At 30.8% G+C, this 23,233-nt stretch overlaps 1 long non-coding RNA gene and 3 pseudogenes across 1 annotated transcript; 3 read left to right on the top strand and 1 right to left on the bottom strand.

Moving 5' to 3' along the window:
• The first annotated feature begins 249 nt into the window (after positions 1–249).
• On the top strand, positions 250–2,641 carry LOC128183462 (multiple epidermal growth factor-like domains protein 10; annotated as a pseudogene).
• Positions 2,642–6,725: 4,084 nt separating this feature from the next.
• Positions 6,726–17,437, top strand: LOC128185370 (multiple epidermal growth factor-like domains protein 10; annotated as a pseudogene).
• LOC128183466 (uncharacterized) lies at positions 10,643–13,679 on the bottom strand. The gene is made up of 3 exons (XR_008243606.1): positions 12,903–13,679; positions 12,409–12,508; positions 10,643–12,010 (listed from the first exon to the last, which is right to left on the bottom strand). It is a non-coding gene; the product is annotated as an uncharacterized LOC128183466 (long non-coding RNA).
• A 3,113-nt stretch (positions 17,438–20,550) lies between the features above and the next one.
• LOC128185368 (multiple epidermal growth factor-like domains protein 10) lies at positions 20,551–22,830 on the top strand (annotated as a pseudogene).
• Positions 22,831–23,233: the final 403 nt, after the last annotated feature.

Raw genomic sequence — 23,233 nt, 5'->3', positions numbered from 1 at the left:
AAAAAAACAATCACTTTTATAGTTTGAAATAGTAATCTGTCATTCTTGTTCAAAAATATTATACACACAAACATCAAACTTGCCCAACTTTCAGTAATCTCAACATCCTGTTTGTTTTGGGGGGTTTTTCTATTAGGTGTAAACTTCATCCTGCATGTATAGATAAACACTGTACACATTACAAGTCTTAAATGATGAAGGAGGTGTACAAATAGCCAATATTTTATTTACTCTTGTGAGGTTTTAGCATTTCCTTGGTTAATAAATACATAAAACGTATCAATTAAGTGCAGTATTTTAAACCGAAATCAAATTTCGAGAACATGAACATTTTCAAGGATGAAACTAAAAATCAACTAGGAAGACGGAAATTTTGATAGACAACAAATATTTACATTAATTTGATTGAAGATATGTTTAAATTAGGCAACATTTTGATCGCAATTTTACGTGTCATCGACACATATTCACACCCATGTGAAGGGTAAGTGTCTGTTACTCCACCTTTTCGACGAATGCATAAATTTTCTTTTGATATTCTAATCACATGGCAATTATAAGATGCATTTTCAAGATAATGATACTAACATACTCATGTTACACTAGATTATCATTTAAATCTAAATTGTACATTGATTTTCATTTTTCTGTTTTTTATAAGACCAAATGGTCCTGATTGCTGCTTTGGATATGTTTGGAACGAAACCATTAATAAATGCACACGTTTGTATCTCAAATAGAAAAACAAACACAATCTTTAACAACTTGATACAAAGTTCTATATATATAAACACAAATGTACTTTAAAGGTTGTAATGTCGGTTCTTTTGGACAAGACTGTAGAGAACGATGTCCAGCTCCTGCCTTTGACATCGACTGTCAGTTCATATGCAACTGTAGCAATGACGATTGTCACTTTGCATTTGGATGTAAACGTTCAGTGTCAGGTACAGAGTAGTCTATTTTTTACGGTATCAACTTATTTATTTTGATTATCAATACTATCTTCAAATTCTCTTTTATAACATTCCTATTACATTGTTTCATTGTATACTGTAGAATGTGAGACTGGGAGAATAGGCTCGTATTGTGAAATACTTTGTCCATACCCAAATTACGGAAAAGAATATCAGCAAAAATGTCATTGTGAGAATGTTCTCTGTGATCCTGCTATTGGATGTAACAGTAAGTCATTATTGTATAATGCTATGCATAAAATATATAGTTTAAAATGCTCTACTGATACATCTTTAAAAGGTTTATTACTCATCAACCAAGTTCATATCCCTGTGAGCTTTATCAACTAAACGTCGCTTGTTTTTCATATTTAAAAGTGGGAAATTTAGAGTGTTAACTTATAAACTTTCATTCATTTAAATGCAATAATCAACCTAAAAACCACGCGATAAGCTTTGTGTAGCTGTGTGACGTGTTTCTTTTATTGATTTGACAGGCACAACAAGAGCATCACACAGGAAGGAAATTACTGGTGTTCCACTTATTCAACGTTTCCTTTAGGACAATATAATAGTAAAGATCTAAAATCTACGTTTAATAGTTTTTAAAGATAAATACAGAAATAAATATATTAAGTATCATTTTAAAAGATACGAGCATTGGTTTTAATCGTTTATGCTTATTGATTTCAAATGTTTTTTAGAGAGTACAAATTCTACCATCATTTCCAGGAAGACAGGAGCTTCTCAAATTTCAAAATCAAAAAACGGTACTTCTTCAGTCATGATATATGGTAAAATTTCCAATGCATGCCATTTTTATAAAATTAGAGTTTTTAAATCAACACTTTGCAAAAGGCTATACAAGGTCTAATAGTATCAATAGTTCCTTTTACGTTAATTTATTGTTGTCTGAGGTCAGGTTTTAGGCAATTACTTCACAATACATTTGAAAACTAAAAGATACACATTTAACGTTTAGACTCGTCTTCAAATGAAACACATCTCCAAATCAAAGCCAATATTTCGACAGCGATGATTTCATTTGGTAAAAATTTGATCTAAATGTATCTGTGTAAGAAGTTGTCAGCTATTGCGTAGAATATAAAAGGAGGGCGATGTATTGTTATTTATTTGTACTGATTCAAATTAAGTTTTTCTTTACAGGCGTAAACATTTTATTCATAAGTACCCGTTGCAATAAAAACGTTAGTTTAACTTATTCCTTAAAGGTTGTCATCACAGAACAATTAGCCAGTGTTATTCATCCTATTAAATGCATGTTGTAGTTTTGGTGTTTCACAAAAACATTTCAGGGTTATATGTGATATCATATTATGTTTAAAGAAATAGTTGTAATATGTTTGTTTTTGCTGTAATCGGATATTTATATATTCATTGATTATATTAATCATTTCTTGCATAAGTAAAAATACATAAAATACATGAATTAATATCATTTTTCTCTTTCATCTGCATATTTTTTCTATTGATTTAATCAACAGGTATATCAACACACTCGAGTTTCAACAATGGCTCAATGAAGAGAATATGCAAGAGAGCTCATACAGGCTCAAATAATTTGCTTTATCGTGTTACAGTCGGCCTAATAATTGTTGCAGCAGTGTTTTTTTATATCGTACATTGGTTTAACTATTTATCAATGTATGTTAAGAATTCCTTAAACAAACACGTTGTCGTATACAGTAGAACTGTAGCTAACAGGACTGTCTTTTTGTGTATCCTTCAGAGATTTACAGTGTGGTTTTAAATTTGCTAGCATTGCCTAATCATTAACAAATGAAATGTAGTAATTTTTGTATTTCTTTATCACTGTTAACATTAAAGTAACTGTTTATGTGTTTTGATAGAATTTCTCATCTATAGATAAGCTATAAATCAGACATCAAATGCAAAATGCAAAATATTTTTGGGTAGTCACAAAGGTTTGATTTCATAATGATAGTCCATCTTTGAAACAAACTGTAAACTAAAGTTATGTAGTAACGCGAGAATTTATTTACTTTTAACGAAATGTCAAAGATGATTTCCAACGAACAAATTTAGCTGGATATTGTCTTGAAAAAAAAAAACAACACCTCAAGCAGTATTAAGGCATTATAAAACATTTAGTTGCGAAATATTAACTATTTTTTTACTACCTAGACCTAATCTAAAGATATAATCCTATAGAATAATTTATTAAGATAGATTTTTATGGTAGACACACATAAATATTAGGAATATTATTAACGACTTAAAATATAACCCAATTTTATGCATGATCTATTGTATTTAGGTTTAAAGGCGTCCAAAACATTGATATATATTGTTTCCTAATAATTTTCTTTCGAATATTTTTCCGTAATAAACATTAAGGGTGTTGTTTACTCAGGGTTTGAGTTCTCAAATTCGGATTGTTATAAAGTTCAATGTAATGAGTAAAATTTGTTCTAAACAAAAAAAGTATTAATAAAATGAATTATTATTGACAAAACATTTGATATTTTTACTTTATTACATAATTAGGCTCAAACAAAAATAGACTTTTAGCCAAACAGAGGAAATTCGGACTAAATTTTGTAGATTTTGTTTTCCGCTAAAACATTTTTGGCAGTACTCTAATATTGAAAGTTAAGATTTTACATTTTAGTCTATATAATTTTTCATATTTTCTGCTGGTTTTATCTCACTTATTCATTAAAATAATTGTATGGCACGAATTACGAAAATATTAAAAAATGCTTAAAAACGATACAGACACCACATCTCAAAATTTTGATCATTGACCTCATATAAATTTTATGCCAACAGAATAAGGTCAATATAAGAAGTTCAATGCTATAAATGTTTCTGTATTATCATCATTCAATTTTTTGTAAACTTAGATCAAAAATGGGTAGGAATTTGAAAACTGATAGAGGAAATTCGGACTGGAATATTTTTTCAAATTGTAGCTGAAATCTTAATGTTTTGTACCTATTTAGTGCCACTGCCATTCATAAAATGTATTACACTTTTTGAAGTGCTTTATTATTTGAAATATATTTACAATTAAGAAAATTTCAATTGTAGTGTAAAATTTGATGGGATTTTTCTTGATTTTTCAAAAAATATTCAATGGCCATTTACTCAGAAAGTAGGTCATTGACCTACTTTTTTGAAAGTGAAAAATAACACTACAATCAAAGGTCTATAACATGCAATAGATGGGGTTTCATTATCATCAGTGGAATTTTTTTTCATTCTGAGTAAACGTCATCCTTAATATTAAATACAGTTAAAATTTACTTTCTTGACGTGAAATTTCGAAACTCGTTCGCACTTGTTGTAGCTTCCTGAAAAAAAATTGAAAATCACCTTTTGCTCATTACAAAACATGTTTCGTTTGGTTACAGTAGTTTATAGCCCGACTTTCTCCACTTTGGTGTCATGTGTTTCTTTTGTTTCACAGTCAAAATGCTTTTTCTGCTTTAGTTTGTTCTTCTGTACGCACGATTACATCGTCTATGTACAAAATACACGTGTTTTACAGTATTCTGAGCGCTGTTAAACAGTCCATACGGCATATTATTATATTCGTAATGTCCTCCAAAAAAGGAAAAGGCAATCTTTTATTTGTCATATTCCTTGACTGGAACGTTGTTAAATCCATGACACAAATCTAAGACACTAAAATATTTGGAACTCTTAAGTGCATCTAGCATTTTGTCTATTCTCGAAAGATGGTACACATCCTCTTTGGTGACTTTATTTAGTTTACAAGACTCGTTGCACATGCGTATCTGCAATCTTTCTTCGGTACAAGGTCGATTGGAGCAGAGTATGGGCTCTTGGACGGTCGTACAATTTTGATAGCACACGTTGTTTATATCTGAGACTCCAATAATTCTCCCAGGCTTCGAGGAATTTTGTACGGCCGCAAGCAAATGCGTTTGCTGTCCCCCGTATCTATCGATTGTTTAACTCAATTAGTCCTATCAAATTCATTGTCATTAAATGCAAACAGTTTTCTAACTTATCTGTCTGCGATGGATTTCTTTGTTTTGTCTTTTTTTTTCATTGTTGTGTTTTATTTTTTAATATTCTTGAAATTTTTATCATTCAAAAATACTTCTATATGTTGCCATTCTAATGGAGTGTTTCCACTGATGTGAGACTGCACAATATCTGTCTATTTCTCCGATGCTCATAAATCTATCTGTACAAAGTTTCTGTCGTATTGCTAACAATGAAATCAGAGTCTAACGGTCAAAGAAGATGTTGTCAAAAATCACTGTGTTCATGTCTCGGAAACTTCATTAGATGTGGTATCTTTTAATTAGTAAAAGTAATTGTATAAGTATTATGTATTGGTAGTTCTTTTATCGATCAGTTGCATAGAAGCATGTATATACAGGTGACACTCGATTGCTCGAACTTCGATCTCTCGAAGTTCTTGATCTCTCGAAGTGAAACCTGGGTCCCGTTATACATATATATTTACATTTTCCAGTGTCTTTGCCTGTGATAACACTACGTATCGATTTTGTACTATATAATCCATAATACAAATAACGCCAAATTGAGGCGCCAGCGGGGTTTGCTTATTTATATTTAATCGTATAATGGCTTAAAATTATATAAATATAAGTAATAAGGAATTATTCTTTGAATATTATGAGATGATAATTTCGGTCGGGGCGTGATCAAATCTATCATAAGGCCCATCGGGCTTTATTGGATTTGATCACGCCCCGACCGAAATTATCACCTAATAATATTCAAAGAATGATTCCTTATTCCTTATTTCATTGTGTTTCACTCTTGATAACTCCAAATGGTTGCTGTATACACACGCGGCCGATCAAGCGTATAATCATAGCTCTGCGTGGACCTTAAGTGGATGGTTGAGTCAACTCCTGGGGGCTAGCGAGGTAGTGTTAATTGGTTAATTACGTAAGTGACACTACCCCTTGCTTCCTTCAAAGGATAGATAGGTAATTTGTAACTGATCTATTTATTTTAATAACTTATAAAGTTATGGTAAACTCCTCTTTATTTAAAATATTCTTACGTAATGATTAAGAAAATATAATATGCTTAAAAGATTTTTAACGTGAAAAATACACTTCAAAACCACACAACTAAGTTCTGTATTGTTTAAATTGAAGTAATGTAGCAGAAAATACGAGTGAAATCATGTTGGACTATCCTTCCATGTTATAAATATAAATTTCCGGCTACTATAATTTTAGAACCAAAAATGACCGGAACGAAAATTTCCGGATTTTTAAAAACTTTCGATCTCTCGAACTCTTGATCTCTCGAAGTTTAATCATGGTCCCCTGAAGATCGAGTTATCGAGATTCACCTGTACATGTCCATATATTAGATTCATGTGTATTCGCATTGTATTTACCTCAAATAAAAGTGTAAACTGTCACTTTTAGTATCTATTATAAGATATATTATCCTTGAGTGTTGTCATGGAACACCAAGAGTAACAAAGCGCAGGAACATTATTACATCTGTTTTTGACTTTTTGAAAGAAAGATAACTCTTTCTCATACATGATGTAAATATATTTTCTTTTATTTCCATGATTATAATACTGGATACAGCACATTTTTATTTATTTATTTTACATCTACATATCTACTAATGTTTTTATGTGCAGCAGTCAGGTGTAATCATACTCTACTACTTAAAATTAGCAAAACCTTGAAGTCATTTCTTTTTCCTTATAAAAATCTATATGGGTGATAATGCATTATTTTTGAAAAACGCATGGAAATAGTATATATAAATGCTTCATTTATTATTATAATCATTAGTATGAGACTGTAAAATGTCATTTGCTTTATAATTTACACTTTCAATTTTTGGTACCTAAGGATCGGGGAACCTTAAATACTTTATTGGCGAAAATTGAAAAAGTAAAAAAAATGTAAATTAGTTTGGAAAATGATTCACTAAACTTGCATTAAAGTTCAATACATGTATATTTAATGTCTATATTTTATGCCAATTGTTAATATGGGATTAAGTTCTTTTTTCATATACACTAAACAAATATAGATATTCAGCCCCGCAGGGCGTGGTACTGACATCCGGTTTTCATTATTTTTTTTTCAAAATCAGGCAAACCATAGGAAATCAAATATCATGATTTGTATAGTTTATAGGGGACTAAAGTTGCATTAAATTTTAAGCAGAAGTTAAAACCAATATAAGAAACACTGGCAGTCAACTATCAAATGAGTTAGAGTCACGTCAAAATCAGCCATGGGACCTTAAATGGCCATCATTAGCATTTATTCGCTATTATTTCACCGTGTCGTTGCATATTCAAATTTATGTCAAGGGTAAGTATCTAAGTATCATAGCTTACAATGTATTGATATGCATGAGAGTTAACGAAGTATCGTTTAAAAAACCGAAAAAAATGCATGAATCTGAAATAATCATATACTGTGTTTTACATTGTCTTCTTTATATGCTAATGTAACATTAATCAAAAAGTACTGACTGAATATGATGCACGCATGTAAATTTAATTTGATTAATGTGCAGATCTCTTTATTTGTTGCAATTGTTATTTTTACATCTAGAAAACGGTAAGTTGTCTAAGATAGAGTTACCAATTTATTAAGAAAAGTATTGATTCTTTTTCATTTGCTACTACGAATATACATATTATATCTTAATACTATCATTTATTTAGAAAAACTGAGCATAGGGTTTAAAATAACGTACTTTTCAAAAACGCCATATGCATTACATATATCTTTTGAAATATAATAATCATTTAAATGATTTTGTCTGTAACAGATAGATAAAAATATGTATAAAAAAGATTGACCCAAACGACATCGTTTAAAAGGTATTGATCATGTAAATTCATCATGAAAAGGTCCTTGTGATTTAGATAATTAACAGAGAACATATCATGTTAACTATATATTATCTATATCATCAGGCGTGTTGGGTTTTTTATCAGTATGCTTACTAGTTTATTTTTTCTAAATTAAAAAACCATATTACTTTTGTCACTGTAAAAATATGTTTTACATCTTAATTATACGATAATACAAAATATTCTGATGTATTAAGCAATAAAAAAATATATGGCTACAGTTCTTACAATACTTTTGACTTCATTAATTATCCCAAGATATCCCCCTTTCTCATTTGAATTCTAAAAATTTTAAGCTGATCTTTCCTAAATAATAATTATTAATAATAATTGCAATTTTTTATATAGCGCTTTTATAATGCTAAAGCATTCTCAAAGCTCTTTTATAATTATTACCCCAGCAGACCTTATAGCATTCCAGTTTAGAAGGACATACTTATTCATTCTAAAAGCCGACTTAACACTGATTGAACTAGAGGGAAAGCAAGACATATAATCGAGGTGTATAGGGAACCAAAAAATATGAATTACAACATGTTTAACAGGTAATAATTTAAATAGAATACTTAGAAAACAGTGTTCCATAATGAATTATGTGATCGGTTTTACCATGAATATTAATGCAATTTAATAGTATTAGGAATTATGGTATATTTACTGAAAGCGGAAGAAAATCATAACGCCTCTACCGTAACATTCGATACGTCAGCTTTCTAGGTGAAATTAGCAAACTTATCTCAGCCATGATTTGTTTAAACCATAAGCAACACATTCCTTCTGTCAATTCATGTTGTATGAACATTCTGATGAGAGTGTAAAAAATATTACACAAAAAATCAACTAACCTTTTCAAAATGTTAACCGTTTGATATAGCGTCGCCAATAGAAAGTAGGCTTGTAAAGTTCAATAATGCTTATTAAAAATATGATCACAAAATGTAAATACTTACAAAAATCTGATGTAAAGCAAATAAATATACGAAAGAATAAAATTCATTAATAGGAATTCTTTTGTTTAGATAGTTATCAACTATGGTTGTGAATACTGTTTTAATTAGAGAACAAGTTTAGTTAGAGTTAAAAACTTTGTATTTGAGCCTTTTTCATTATATATCTTGTAGACGTGATGGTTTAGAATGCTGTGAGGGATTTAAGTGGAATTATACTGAAAACAAATGCACACGTATGTATTATTATGTAAGCTATAGAATTGTTGAATTCCTATTAATATTGTTTTCTTAATTTTGAAACGTTTGTGATTATCTTCAAGGTTGTTTAGATGGGTATTATGGACAAAATTGTAGTCAAACATGTCCAATGCCTAGTTACAGTGGTAGCAACGTTATTGTTGACAAACAACACGCACGATTCTGATACACGAACGATCACGCACGATACACGGACGATCACTAACTTACTGAATCTTCACGATACACGAACAAAAACGATTAAACACGCAACCGAACGATTCTACACCATTAAACACGCAAAATCAAAATTAATTTTTAAGATTTGAATTAAGGAAACGTATTACTTTAATTTGTATTGCTTTATATTTGTATGTTATTGAAAAGCGGCATGTACTTTAGACATGCACTGTTTTGTATTTTACGAGTTAACACTTTTACACATCCATACACAAATATAATGGATTCACACCCAAATTATTTTTCTTGTTTCCTTAACGAATATTAACTTCTATCATAAGTTAAAGAAAATTACATGTAATAGAAAGGAAGATAATGCATAAACTACACAAAATTATTTATGTACGAGTTGACTGTTTATGTAATTTAATTCTCTTACGTACACTGGATGAAATATCTGGTTTCAGCGCTGCGGAAACCCTTTGGAAACTCTGCGGAAACTTAAGGTTACCTTAAGTTTCCGACAGGTTTCAGCACGGAAACTTCAAGTTTCATTAAGTTTCCGCAGTGCTGAAACTTAGGCTGTCCATGAATCCAAATGGTTTCCGCAACGGAAACTTACTGAAACTTGAAGTTTCTGCATAGTTTCAATCTCCATATACGTTTGGGATACATATTGTTTACAAATGGTTCCGCGACGGAAACTTACTGAAACTTGAAGTTTCTGCATAGTTTCAACCTCCATATACAATTGGGAAACATATTGTTTACAAAGGGTTTCCGCAACTGAAACTTACTGAAACTTTTTATATTTTTGCTTTCACAAAAGCTGAGCAAGATTTCTACTTTATATAAAAACAAAACAATTTCAAACAGTTCCAAATTTATTTTATTCAAAAATCTGAAAGTGTTTCCAATAATAAATAAAATACAGCCAAGATACAATAATGGAGAAACATCCATATGGCAATTCCCTTATTAGGGACTTTTATGTAAAAAATGATAAAATTGCACAATAAAAAAAACTCCCATAGAAATCTTTACATTTGTATTTTTTTTATCTCGATTAAATGCCTATCAAATCTCCCTTTAAAAATGCAACAAAGATCTTACTTTTTTAAAAATATGAATGCAATTTACAAAATAACTGCACGTACATGAATAAACAAAGAAAACTTCACTGTTACATGAACATGATACACTTGTCTCAATTTGTTTTGAACTACAATGACTATGTACACCATAAAATAGTTTTGAAAAGTCTAAAGTATCCATCTTTAAAAAAAAAATACACTACAAGATAGTAGTTGACTATAGAGGTATGACCCAGATTTGATTTGAATATGTCAATAAATTCCAAAATGAGGTCAAAGTGACCCACTTACAAGTTGGGATAAACCTTTTCTTTGTTAGTAATATAATCTAATGTTTTACAATAGAACAGGATTTGATATCATTTTTTTGATAATCCATTAAGTCCAAAGTGAACTTTTCATTTCCACCCATGATGTACCAACTGATCAGATTTTAATATCATAAGCCTGTCAGTATTTAATAGATGACCCAGAGGGAGATATGAAAAGCTTGTTGGCCAATAAAAAGCTAACAATGGAGCAGTCTGTCAAATCATGTGCAAAAATATGATGTACACATTTAATTAATTATGCTGATTGCAACACACTTCATTCCTGATGAATATTCTTCTTTACACACGGTTTACCTTCCTACATTTCACTACTTTACCTACATTAATATTTTTAAATATTTTAAATCCAAGACATGAAGTAAAATATACATTGTTTATATATGACAAGTATTACTACATGTACATGTACTTGCTTTTTGTAGCATGAATGTATAAAATACAAAGTATCACACAGATCATTCACCTTACAATTCTCATCAATACCAGCATTTTACTTATGATATAAAAGCTAACTCCAATATATATTAGTTACATAACACAGATTGAAATAAAACCCACATGGAAACAACTTTCCATTCAAGTAATTTTGTTATATAAAAATTGTAATACATGGGGTATATGTTGTCTTTATATATTTTCATATACGACATAATTGAATATTGTTTGGTGTATTTTATCATTTCTATGACCCATGCATTCATCTCCTAATGCAGTGTTTTTACATTTAAGATTGGTTTCTTAATTTTTCATATATTGCTGCAAATAAAAACTAAGTTATCAATAAATGTTTAAACAAAGAAAATGGAAAAAAAAGTAGTTAACACTTATCCACTTGGAGGTGTGAGGATATATGTTACATGGAGTCTAATATTTTATGCAATATTTGCAAATATAACAAATTATTTAAGAAAATGAAAGTTAATATCTGCAAGGTCTAATCAATCATTTAATAAGTCAAAACCATGTGATTTTCTAAGATTCTAGCTTACAGACAGACATTGTAATATACTGGTATTTGATCATATAAAAAAAGTACTTTTATAGTTTATAGGTTTTTTGAAATAAGAATACTTTACAGTTAAAAGTCTTGTTCTGCAGAGGTTTAGTCGGGTCGTAGAGATGTGTCCATTCGAATCAATAAGGAGTGTCCTTGGCTGTTGTTGATGTAACCCGAGTCGTGGTTTATGGAAATATGCCTTTTTGGGGGACTTTCGAGCATTGTCCAGACCGGTGAAGCACTCAAATGATCACATCATGGCTACAGCAGACTTAGTAGTTCTGGACAGTGGTAGCATTAAAATTCTTCTTCTTGCGATGAACTTGTTCCTTTCACTGGGCTGTACTTTATGTCTGTTCTATTTACCTTAAACATGAATAATAAAGTTTCATTTAGATTTTTATAAACATAAGTCATTCAGCCTAACATGTTGTAAAAGCATTCTGAATAAAATTCTGAATACAGAAGCTACTATGCAGTTGCCAGTTGCTGTTTAAACTATGTCATATAATGACTACAGTAGTATCTGGTCTAAAATGTTTCATTTTATGTTTGAAGCTATGTTATTTTCATTTTGATTCAATTATTGTTTGTTGAACAATGGAAAAACTTATCAACAATAAGTGTGTCCCCCCCCCCCCCCCCCCCATCAACATCCTTTTCAAGAACTTAGACCTGGATTTCCCAAACATTACTACAGTAAATTATAAACATCCAACAAATGTATGAGTTAATGGTGAAAATAATCAATTTCAAAGCAATACCTTGCGTTCACATCGTCCAGCTGGTCAAAACATTCACCCGAATCACCGAACAGAGGATGCAACTAATCACCGGAAACATTGACTTTGTATGCTGTCAATGCTGAAAAAGAAAAACGTGATAGATTTCATTTTCCGGGTTTAATTAATAATTTTTTTTCGTTACATTTAGAGTTTGTAAATTGTAAAATGTGCGAAAGATTCATTGTTTGTCTTGTTTACCAACCAAGCATTCATATATTAGGGACGTTTATATAAATATATATGTGTATACCCTGGATAATCTTGATTATCATGCATATGAAGTTGGTTAATGGTTAACTTGGTCAAAACGTATATTTAAAAGAGATACGGTAATAAAAATTAAAACGCCGAACCAAGTTTGAAAAAAAATGACGCCATCTTGATTTGATGGCGCGAGATCTCGTTTACAAATGAGAGATAAATTACAGCCTTGAAAATGTTACTGGGAGTATCTATATTGTGAATTAAGTTACCTTGATATGAGTTCTTCCTTTCTGCATTATCTCCTTGTTGTAGAGGCTATTAATGCTTCCCAATTCTCCATTTTACATCAGCACCTTCTTGTCCATTTTAACCTTCGCTCGGAATCATAAAGTGCGCCAATACTGACCAATCAGAACCCGCTAAATCTTGGAAAAGTGCATCTTGGGATAGTTTAAAATGAATAATGTTTAATCAAAATTATCATTTTTTACCGAATAGTATACTTTTTACATGTATATTTATTTTAAATAAGAACTGTCGGAGTCAGTATTTCCTGGTTAAATACGACAACGTATTGGCGTGTGTTTGTTGCAATTGTATTTGTAACACGTGATAAACCAAAAAAAATGGCCGACCGTTTGTTTACAAATGTCTTATGAAATTAAACAAGTTTTAATGAGACATATGTATCAGATTTTGTCTTTAACTATATTTTATTTACATGTACTGATGATTTTGCCAAACTAAATATGATAGAGCCATATATAGTTTACTGACAAGTTAGTCGTGACTTGTCCAATTTTCACCGCGATTATAAGCACGGTCATATTCTTATTCAAAATATAGAGGTGTGAAAATATTATGTTCATCACAGAGCAGGTTCTGCATGAACACACAGAAATCACAAATATAATTAGATGCCGATCAATTAACAGGGTCCGGTTAACAGCGTTCACCCGTACGGTGAATTTACAACTACGATGAATTGATGGCAATTATTTTACAGTTACACATGTGCACTGATTGGTCATGCAATGAGCAGTACGTTAAGAATACTTATGAAATTAAAATACAAACGCGTTAAACAAGCCGGGAAGTAAGACGTACACGTCGGACTGACCATATATAAACAAAATATAATTTTAATTACTTGGTATACTTTCTACATCAAATGTATACGAATGTATAATCAAATTTTAAAAATGGGATTAAAATCACTTGCACCACATGGCTAGTGCTGGATTTTAAACTGATTTTGTAATATAACGTATAACTTCAGTAAAATCACAAATAATGCTTATTATATCTTATAACAGAAACATGTGCATGTTTCATAAACATGTAACAATATCTGTGTTTACAGTACAGAAAGTAAATACAAAGTATAGAAATGCACGAATCACATAGGCGTCGAACCGAGGGGAGGGGGGGGGGGGGGCTAGGGGGGGGGGGGGCTTAGTGCAAAGTTAGACTTAACCAATAGGCATATAGCCCCCCCCCCCCCCCCCACTTTTTCTCCCCGGAAATGTAATTGTTCCTAAATTTACCTTGAAAGATTGAGAAGTTGGAGTAATAGGCAAACTAGCCCCCCCCCCCTCCTAATATATCAACTTGTTTCCGTAGAATTAAAGGTAGAAAGAGTTTATGCCGTGCACATTGATATCTTGGATAAGCTGCAAGAATAGTAAATTATTTTACAATTGCTCCTTTGATTAGGAATTTCATGATTTTGGGGAAAAAAAATTGGGTAGGGAAATTTATTTTCGGAAGTATATAGTATAGGTATACCCCCCCCCCCCCCCCCCCTCACGGACTAGGATTTTCATGATTTTGGGAATTAGGGTTTTTTAGGGTTTTTCCTCAATATTTCTGAGGATTAGTCTAGCCCCCCCCCCCCCCCCACTTTCAATTTGCTTCCGACGCCAGTGAATCATGATACAGTCATACATGCAGTAAAGTCTGAAATGCATGTAAATAATTAAACAATTATTATATTAGACTCAAACTCCAAGTGGGTTTTACTTGTTATTATCAACTGTAGAATTTAAAAAAAAAATTCCTGTGTACATGTGTTGGCGTGGTATTAAAAAAGAAATGAATTAGCTCTAAACTTCAGGTTGTACGAATATTTGGTACGATTTGTAAAAATTTACAACGACTTTACCTTAATTTGTTTGCTTAATTAGTTACTGTACCTCAATGTTCATTCAAATGATAACTAAATGATTTAAGAAGGAGTCTTACAAAATAGGTATATTAATTTATTTTACTAAATAATTATAATTTACTTATCAGTTTTACTAACTCAGGTACACACAAATTGAAAAAAAATTCCCGCCGGGCTCCAGTTATAAACTCACGCTTTGTACTGTGTATATGTTATGTAACAGTCTTTTGTTCACTCCTGACAGAAAAAACCCTGCAATCCACACAGAATATACAGGAAAATCACAGAGGTGGTCACCTGGACAAAGAATGTATACACATGTATACACGTGCCCGAGTACCTAAGATTAATGATTTCATCATATGCATTAAACAAGATCAGACATCAGTTTTTCTTTTCAAATTCAATTAATTACTTAGTAAGGTTCTTAATCGCCTTATTTGGCACATTTGAAGATAGTTACATGTATACATATAGTTTCAGTCACGCTGAAACCTTACTATACATTTTAGTATGTACGGATTCATTATCATTAGGCTAGAATTAAACTTAAACCTGTTGAAAATAAATGATATCACTATTAAACTCAAATCAATTTTAGTAATAGTTTCAGCAATGCGTAAACCATTTGGAATCTTAACTTAAAGTTTCAAATTCAAAATTTAGTTTCCGCATTGCGGAAACCATCAGGAATCTTAACTTAAAGTTTCAGCATACTGAAACCTAGCGGAAATGTTCTGAAACTGATTGATATTTCCATAATAATTTACACAACTATTCACACGATTCAAATTTAGTTTCCGCATTGCGGAAACCATCAGGAATCTTAGACTAAAGTTTCTGCTGACTGAAACCTAACGGATACTTGCTGAATCGATATAATGGTTTCCGCATTGCGGAAACTATACATGAAACTTCAACTTCAAGTTTCAGCAAGGTTTCCATATAGTTTCAGTTTTGCTGAAACTTGATTTTTCATCCAGTGGTACGATTTAATTATTCGGGATACAGGTAAATTTGTTACCTTGTTCCATAGAATTTCGATTTTTCACATCCAATATTTTCATAATATACAGTACATAATTGATTTATCTCTAATTATTCTCAATTTTAAAGCGTCTAAATAAATTTTATTTCAAACAAATGTGTATACACTCTATTAGATAATAATGCGTATCGTATTATCATTTGAAAGAAAAACGTTGGGAATAATCGTTTAGTTTAAAACGGGGAATGGGTAAGCCTGGCCGCTGTCATTCAACGTGTCGCTTTTGCTAATATGATTGAAATTATTTGTCAAGACACAATTGATGCTTGATATAGGCTGATTATAAAATTAAGCAAAACTAACTCGACCGAACAAAGGATTGAATGAGCTATGGAAATACAAAAATGTATTTTACGACGAAAGAGAGAATGAATGTTGACAACTGTCAATGTTCTTATATAATTTTTTTTTATTAAATTCACATTGTTTTACAAAAACTTCTTGTCTTTCTTTTGAGAATAAATCCTGGCATTCCGTAAAAAAAGTTACAAAACGAAAAAACCGCACGATCACGCACGATAAAAAACGCAAACCAATTTTCCTGATACACGCACGATCCCGCACGTTACACGAACGATCACCCACGTTACACGAACTATTTAAAACGATTGGCTTGTCAACAATAACGTTGTTACCACTGTATGAGTGGAACTGTCAGCTTACATGTAACTGTAGTAATGACCAATGCCACCATATGTATGGATGTAAACGGCTGCAGTCTGGTAAGTATATTGATATCTTAAATTATTACATCGAAATTCAAACTTTTAAGTTATGTGTCTTGATTATTTGAGTATATATTTTAGAATGTAGCAATAGGCGCATTGGCCATTACTGTGAAGTTACAAAAAAAATGTAGTTGTCTTTATCCAAGCTACGGAAAAGAATGCCAATTACAATGTGAATGCAACAAGGAACTCTGTGATCTGGCTACTGGATGTAAAGGTATGTATATTTATTCAACTGTTTCTGTACAAATGTTTTAATGTTAAAAAAAAAGTACACTTTTAAGAAAATTAAGTAATTTTTACTATTTTATAGAGCAGGAATATCGTACTCTAACGCCATCTTTAAGGCGACACATTGACATCATACGTCCTATGAAAGCAACAAATCAAATTAAGGAACACTGTAAGACTACTTATAAAACTATTTTAAATTGTATTTTTATTTTTTAAGCTTGTATATATGTTTCTATATTGCTCATCCTCAGTGATAGATATCATATACAGGTCTGCATAGTCAACTCTTCATAAAATTATATATCGTACACTAGTGTTATATTTTGTCCGTTCGGTTATTTTTTGAGCATTGGTTCTCTCATTGCAGAAAATGTTACGACAGTCCTGTTTACATTCATCAGAAATGGTTCAGGGAATGAACTGGAAATTCGTCGAAGAAATACAGATATCTCTCAAGATATTAAAGACCATGTTATTATCAGTCTCGCGATCATTGTCTTGATTTTACTTGCGTTATATATTAGTCTTACTGTTAAGCAGCGTTCACAAATACATGTACCACAAGATTCAGTTACAAATGAACAAACCCCTCTTGAAAATATTGAACAGCCGTGTTTCAGAAAATGAAATTGAGAAACGTGATTATGAACAACGATGTTTCAAAATGAATGTAAATACATGTATATGAATTTTTGATGTATCAAAGTGCAATTCTACAAATTTTCAAATCCCTTTAATGCTGAAACTTTATTCACAATAAGAAATTTACTTTTAATGATAGTCAAATTTAAAAGTCAACTTATCATGGGTTTTATCTTTACAATTGCATTTACATAACTAATTTTTTTATAAATTGAATTTGCTTAATTATTTTTTTTTTTTTTGAATATTATGACATGTCTTTGTTACAAGACAAATATAGTAAAGGTCAGGTGATACTTCCACTTCTGTGAGATATGTCAACAAATAAACATTGCTTCAAAAATGTTATAAAGCTAAAAAAACAACAGCATTTGTTAAATCATCTGTTCGGTGTAAAAATTTAACCGATTACATTACACACATTTTTCACTTGTTCATCAGTATGATATAGTAACCGTTATGTCAATGTTCACTAAAGTACTGCAAGAGGCAAAATTGTAAAATATACATTGTTCTAACAAAGAGCTATCTAAAAGAATTATAAAAACATAAATTGAACCTAGTAAAAGACTTAAAGTTTATTAACCACGTCAGCTCCATGAGTCCGGATTTTTCTTTCTTGTGGCAACATTTCTGACTCTGGTCTGTTTCCTTTTCTTTTACATGCAGGGATTCGCCTAAACCATTGTATAATATGGAGCAGAACTATTACGGTGCTTATTTTTATTTTAAAAAGTGTGTCTAAAGAGGGGAGTATGTTTAGGAATGGTTACTTACTTTTGTTTAATATGTACATTGTAAAAACTCTTGACAAAGAATACGTCTATATAATAAACGACATTCAATTTAACACCATATAATTAAAATTGTTTTATAATATGTTTATGTCATAGTACTGGATAGTAACCCTGACAATTGTCGTTTGCAACATTCAACTACTTAATCTAAAACAATAATGTTGCAAAAAAGTGACTGCATCTATATGGGTAAGTGATTAATTAGGACGGCATATTATTTTGAAATATGCAAAAGACAGATCAAATGATATTTTAAAATTCACCGTAGTGAATAGTGAATTTAAGCATAAGTTAACACAATTTTTTGCTCTTAAATGGCGGTGTGTCTGTAAAGTGAGCCTAGAACAGAATAAGATATTTTTGACTGCGGATACAATTTGTTGTTCGAATAAAACTTTTACTTCTCGTGGTGTTTCGATTTTTCCAAGCTGCTTAAATGTATTTAAAGTTTCTGGGTAATATGTATCATATTTTAAAAACACATCCTTCCTGATCACAACCAAGAAGTCACCTGAATCGGAAATACCGAGAGGATATGCCTCGGTAGCTAACATTTGTTAGTAATGTTCTCCTCATCCAATTCTGTTTAAGAATTAGAAATTACACAAAAGTTGTACTTTTAACACTTAATCATATGATTCATCAAATAAAAATTAAACAAATTTTACACTTTCATTATAAACGGAATCATGGAATGTCTAATGTTCGGTTTTATAAATTCAAACATTTCCTATTAGCTTGTGCATAAAAAAATTATTTAATATATATACACCAGTCTTAGTTTGACACAGTTGAATAAATGCACCGCTTATCCTAAAGTTAATTATATTTTTACTTAAAAGTTTATTAAATGTTTATTCCCCGTTATTAATATTGTGTATGAACAAAACACCAATAAATTCCTTCTTCTACAATATAATAATACCAATGTTTTACGTAAAAACAACGTATTAAAAAATTTTATACAATAGTGAAGTATCAATAACAGAACATCGTATTATGTGTTTCTCTGTCTGTTAATCACAATGCCTATTCATCTTCAAGACTTTTAGCTGCCTTCCCTTTTCAAGTTTTGTAAATCTCGATGACGGTAGGTTGTGCGGAAATATATCGTCATTGTTAATGCAAATTCACTGAAATGTACAGAATATGAGTTTATCTAATGTTGTGTATACATGTATAAAATAATACATGTATAAACCCAAATAAACTTAAGCGAAGTAAAAAAAAGTTCTATGCTTTACAACTTGAATTATTATGATGCTATATGTTATGAAAACCCTGCATTTTAATCCCTATTTTTTCTACTTGATAATTTCTATAAAAAGGTCACATCACCAACCGTGTACAACATTCAGTTCATAAAATATTTTTTACTCAATTTACTATTGCATTATCTACTCACTTTTTCATATTTTTTATAAACTGAATTTTTACTTAACTTTTTCTTCTGAATAAACAAATTTATACTGGCATCTTCATTCTCCTGAATACTCTATATTTATCTATTTATCTATTTTATACATGTAGCATTGTTGTAAGCAAGAACTGCATTTGAAAAATCATCATGATAATGCATTTCTGGATTAATATCTATCTACATGTATTTCATAACGCAACATCATTTGATTAGCAGTGGATTCGCCCTGTGCCAACAGGTTTGCGACGCATTGGCATTCCTTACATGTTTTCGTTTCATCAGCAGACTATATCATAACTTTCAAAAATAATTACAAAACCCCCTCTTCTTACTGTATATGACAAAACTGGTTTACAGTTATAACGTTGGAGTCGAGAACTTAAGTTTAAACGATAGGTGTTTGTGGGGAATGGCCAACTCACTTTAATGCTTTGTATTGTGATTGAACATTACATGCCCTGGTGTGAATGTTTTGGTTTTTATTGGCAAGCGATGTAAGGACGTTGGTGATGCAGATAGGGAAGATAATAAAAGCAATTATGATATTTATAAATATCTCCCTTCTAACGAATCTCTTTCGACTTCTTTATTTGTTTGGGTTTTTATTTCTTTTCTTTTTTTAATGGTGGGGGTGTTTCGGTTTATTTTTCATTGGAGGGAGGGGAGTTTAAAGATGCCGTAAACATTTTCATTAACTTACACAGAGTTTTATTGCATTTCCTTGGTTAATAAAATACATTAAGCGTTTCAATTAAGTGCAGTATTTAAAACCAAAATGAAATTTCGAGAACATGAACAATTTCAAGGATGAAACTACAAATCAACTAGGAAGACGGAAATATTGATACACAACAAATATTTACATTAATTTGATCGAAGATATGCTAAAATTAAGCAACATTTTGATCGCAATTTTACGTGTCATTGACACATATTCACAAATATGTGTAGGGTAAGTGTCTGTTACTCCACCTTTTTGATAAGTGCTTAAATTTTCTTTTGATAATCAAACCGCATGGCAATCATTAGATCTAAATAGTACTTTGATGTTCATTTTTCTTTTTTTATAAGACCAAACGGTCCTGAATGCTGCTCTGGATATGCTTGGAATGAAACCATCGATAAATGCACACGTTTGTATCTTAAATATAAAAACAAACAGAATTTTTTTACATCTTAATACGAAGTTCTAAATATATAAACAAATGTACTTTAAAGGTTGCAATGTCCGGTTTTTTGGACAAGACTGCAGAGAACGATGTCCAGCTCCTACGTATGGCGTCGACTGTCAATTTACGTGCAACTGTAGCGATTACAATTGCCACTTTGCGATTGGATGTAAACGTTCAGTGTCAGGTACAGAGTAGTCTATTTTTTACGGTATTAACTTAAGAGCATTTACTTATTATGATTATCAATACTATCTTCAAATTCTCTTTTATAACATTCTTATGACATCATGTTTCATTGTATACTGCAGAATGTGAGACTGGGAGAATAGGCTCGTATTGTGAAATACTTTGTCCATTCCCAAATTACGGAAAAAAATGTCAGCAAGAATGTCATTGTGAGAATGATCTCTGTGATCCTGCTAGTGGATGTAACAGTTAGTCATTAGTGTATCATGTTATGCATAAAATATATAGTTTAAAGAACTCTACTAATCCATCTTTAGACGGTTTATAACTCATCAACCAAGTTTATATCCTTGAGAACTTTATCAACTAATCGTCGCTAGTTTTTCATATTTACAAGTGGGAAAGTCAGATTGTTAACTTATAAATATTCATTCATATCAATGCAATAATGAACCTAAAAATCACGCGATTAGCTTTATGTAGCTGTTTGACGTGTTTCCGTTATTGATTTGGCAGGAACAACAATAGCATCACACAGGAAGGAAATTACTTGTGTTCCACATTAAACGTTTCCTTTAGGAAAATATAATAGTAAAGATCTCAAATCTAAGTTAATAGTTTCTAAAGAAAAATACAGACATAAATATATTAAGCATCATTTTACAAGATACGAGTATTGGCTTAAATCGTTTATGCTTATTGAGTTCAAATGTTTTTCAGAGAGTACAAATTCTACGATCATTACCAGGAAGACAGAAGCTTTTCAAATTTCAAAATCAACATACGGTACTTCTTCAGTCAAGACATATGGTAAGATTTTCAATGAATGCCATTTTTATTAAAATAAGAGTTTTTAAATCAACACTTTGTAAAAGGCTAAACAAGGTCTAACAGTATCAATAGTTCCTTTTACGTCAATTAATTGTTGTCTTTCTAATAGTGTTTAAAAAGTACATTCTTGTAGTACTTTCGTTTCATGATTCTAAAAAACAACAAAATCATGCGGTCAGGTGTTAGGTAAACACTTCACAATACATTTTAGAACTAAGACACACATTTGCCGTTTAGACTCGTCTTTAAATGAAACACATCTCCAATTAAAAACTAATATTTCGACAGCGATTATTTCATTTGGCAAAAATTTGATTAAAATGTATCTGTATAGGAAGTTGTCAGTTATTGCATAGAATATAAAAGGAGGGCGATGTATTGTTATTTATGTGTAATGATTTAAATCAAGTTTTACTTTACATGCGTAATAATTTTATTCATAAGTACCCGTTGCAATAAAAACGTTATTTTAACTTATTCGTTTAAGATTTACATTACAGAAAACAATAAGCAAGTGTTATTCATCGTATTGATTGCATGTTGTAGTTTTGGTGTTTCATAAAAACATTTTCAGGGTTATATCATATTCCGTTCAAAGGAATAGTTGTAATATGTTTGTTTTTTGCTGTAATCAGATATGTATTTATTCATTGATTATATTAATCATTTTCTTTTACAAGTAAAACTACATAAAATACATGTATTAATATCATTTCTCTCTTTCATCGGCATATTTTTTTATGTTGATTAAATCAACAGGTTTGTCAAAACACTCGAGTTTCAACAATGGCTCAATGAAGAGAATATGCAAGAGAGCTCATACCGGCTCAAATAATTTGCTTTATCGTGTTACAGTCAGCTTAATAATTGTCGCTGCAGTTTTTTGTCATATCGTACATTTGTTTAACTATTTATCAATGTATGTTAAGAATTCCTTTAACAAACACGTTGTCGTATACCGAAGAACTGTAGCTTACAGGACTGTCTTTTTGTATATCCTTCAGAGATTTACAGTATGGTTTTAAATTTGCTAGCATTGCCTAATCATTAACACATGAACTGTAGTTTTTTTTTTATTTCAGTATCACTGTTAACATAATAGTATCTGTTTATGTGTTTTAATAGAGTGTCATTTACTTTGTCATTTTTTCCAAAATGTGTTGTATTTTTAATGCTCTGTGTTGTAAGTTGTTTCCTCACAAGCTGATTGTTTCTTTTGGTAAACAAGTACCTCGAATGCAATTGATGTAAAATGAAAAACTATGCTTGTTAGATAGCGACCCCTGGGCTGTGCGAAAGCAGTAAATGTATTTAAAGTATTTTAAAAAATTTAAAGTATTTAAATTTACACGTGCACGCTCGGGATTTATTTTTT

This window comes from Crassostrea angulata, chromosome 5 (assembly GCF_025612915.1).
Source record: "Crassostrea angulata isolate pt1a10 chromosome 5, ASM2561291v2, whole genome shotgun sequence".
In the NCBI taxonomy this organism is placed as follows: domain Eukaryota; kingdom Metazoa; phylum Mollusca; class Bivalvia; order Ostreida; family Ostreidae; genus Magallana; species Magallana angulata.
The sequence above is the reverse complement of the archived record's forward strand: the minus strand, read 5'-3'. Positions and strand labels throughout refer to the sequence as shown.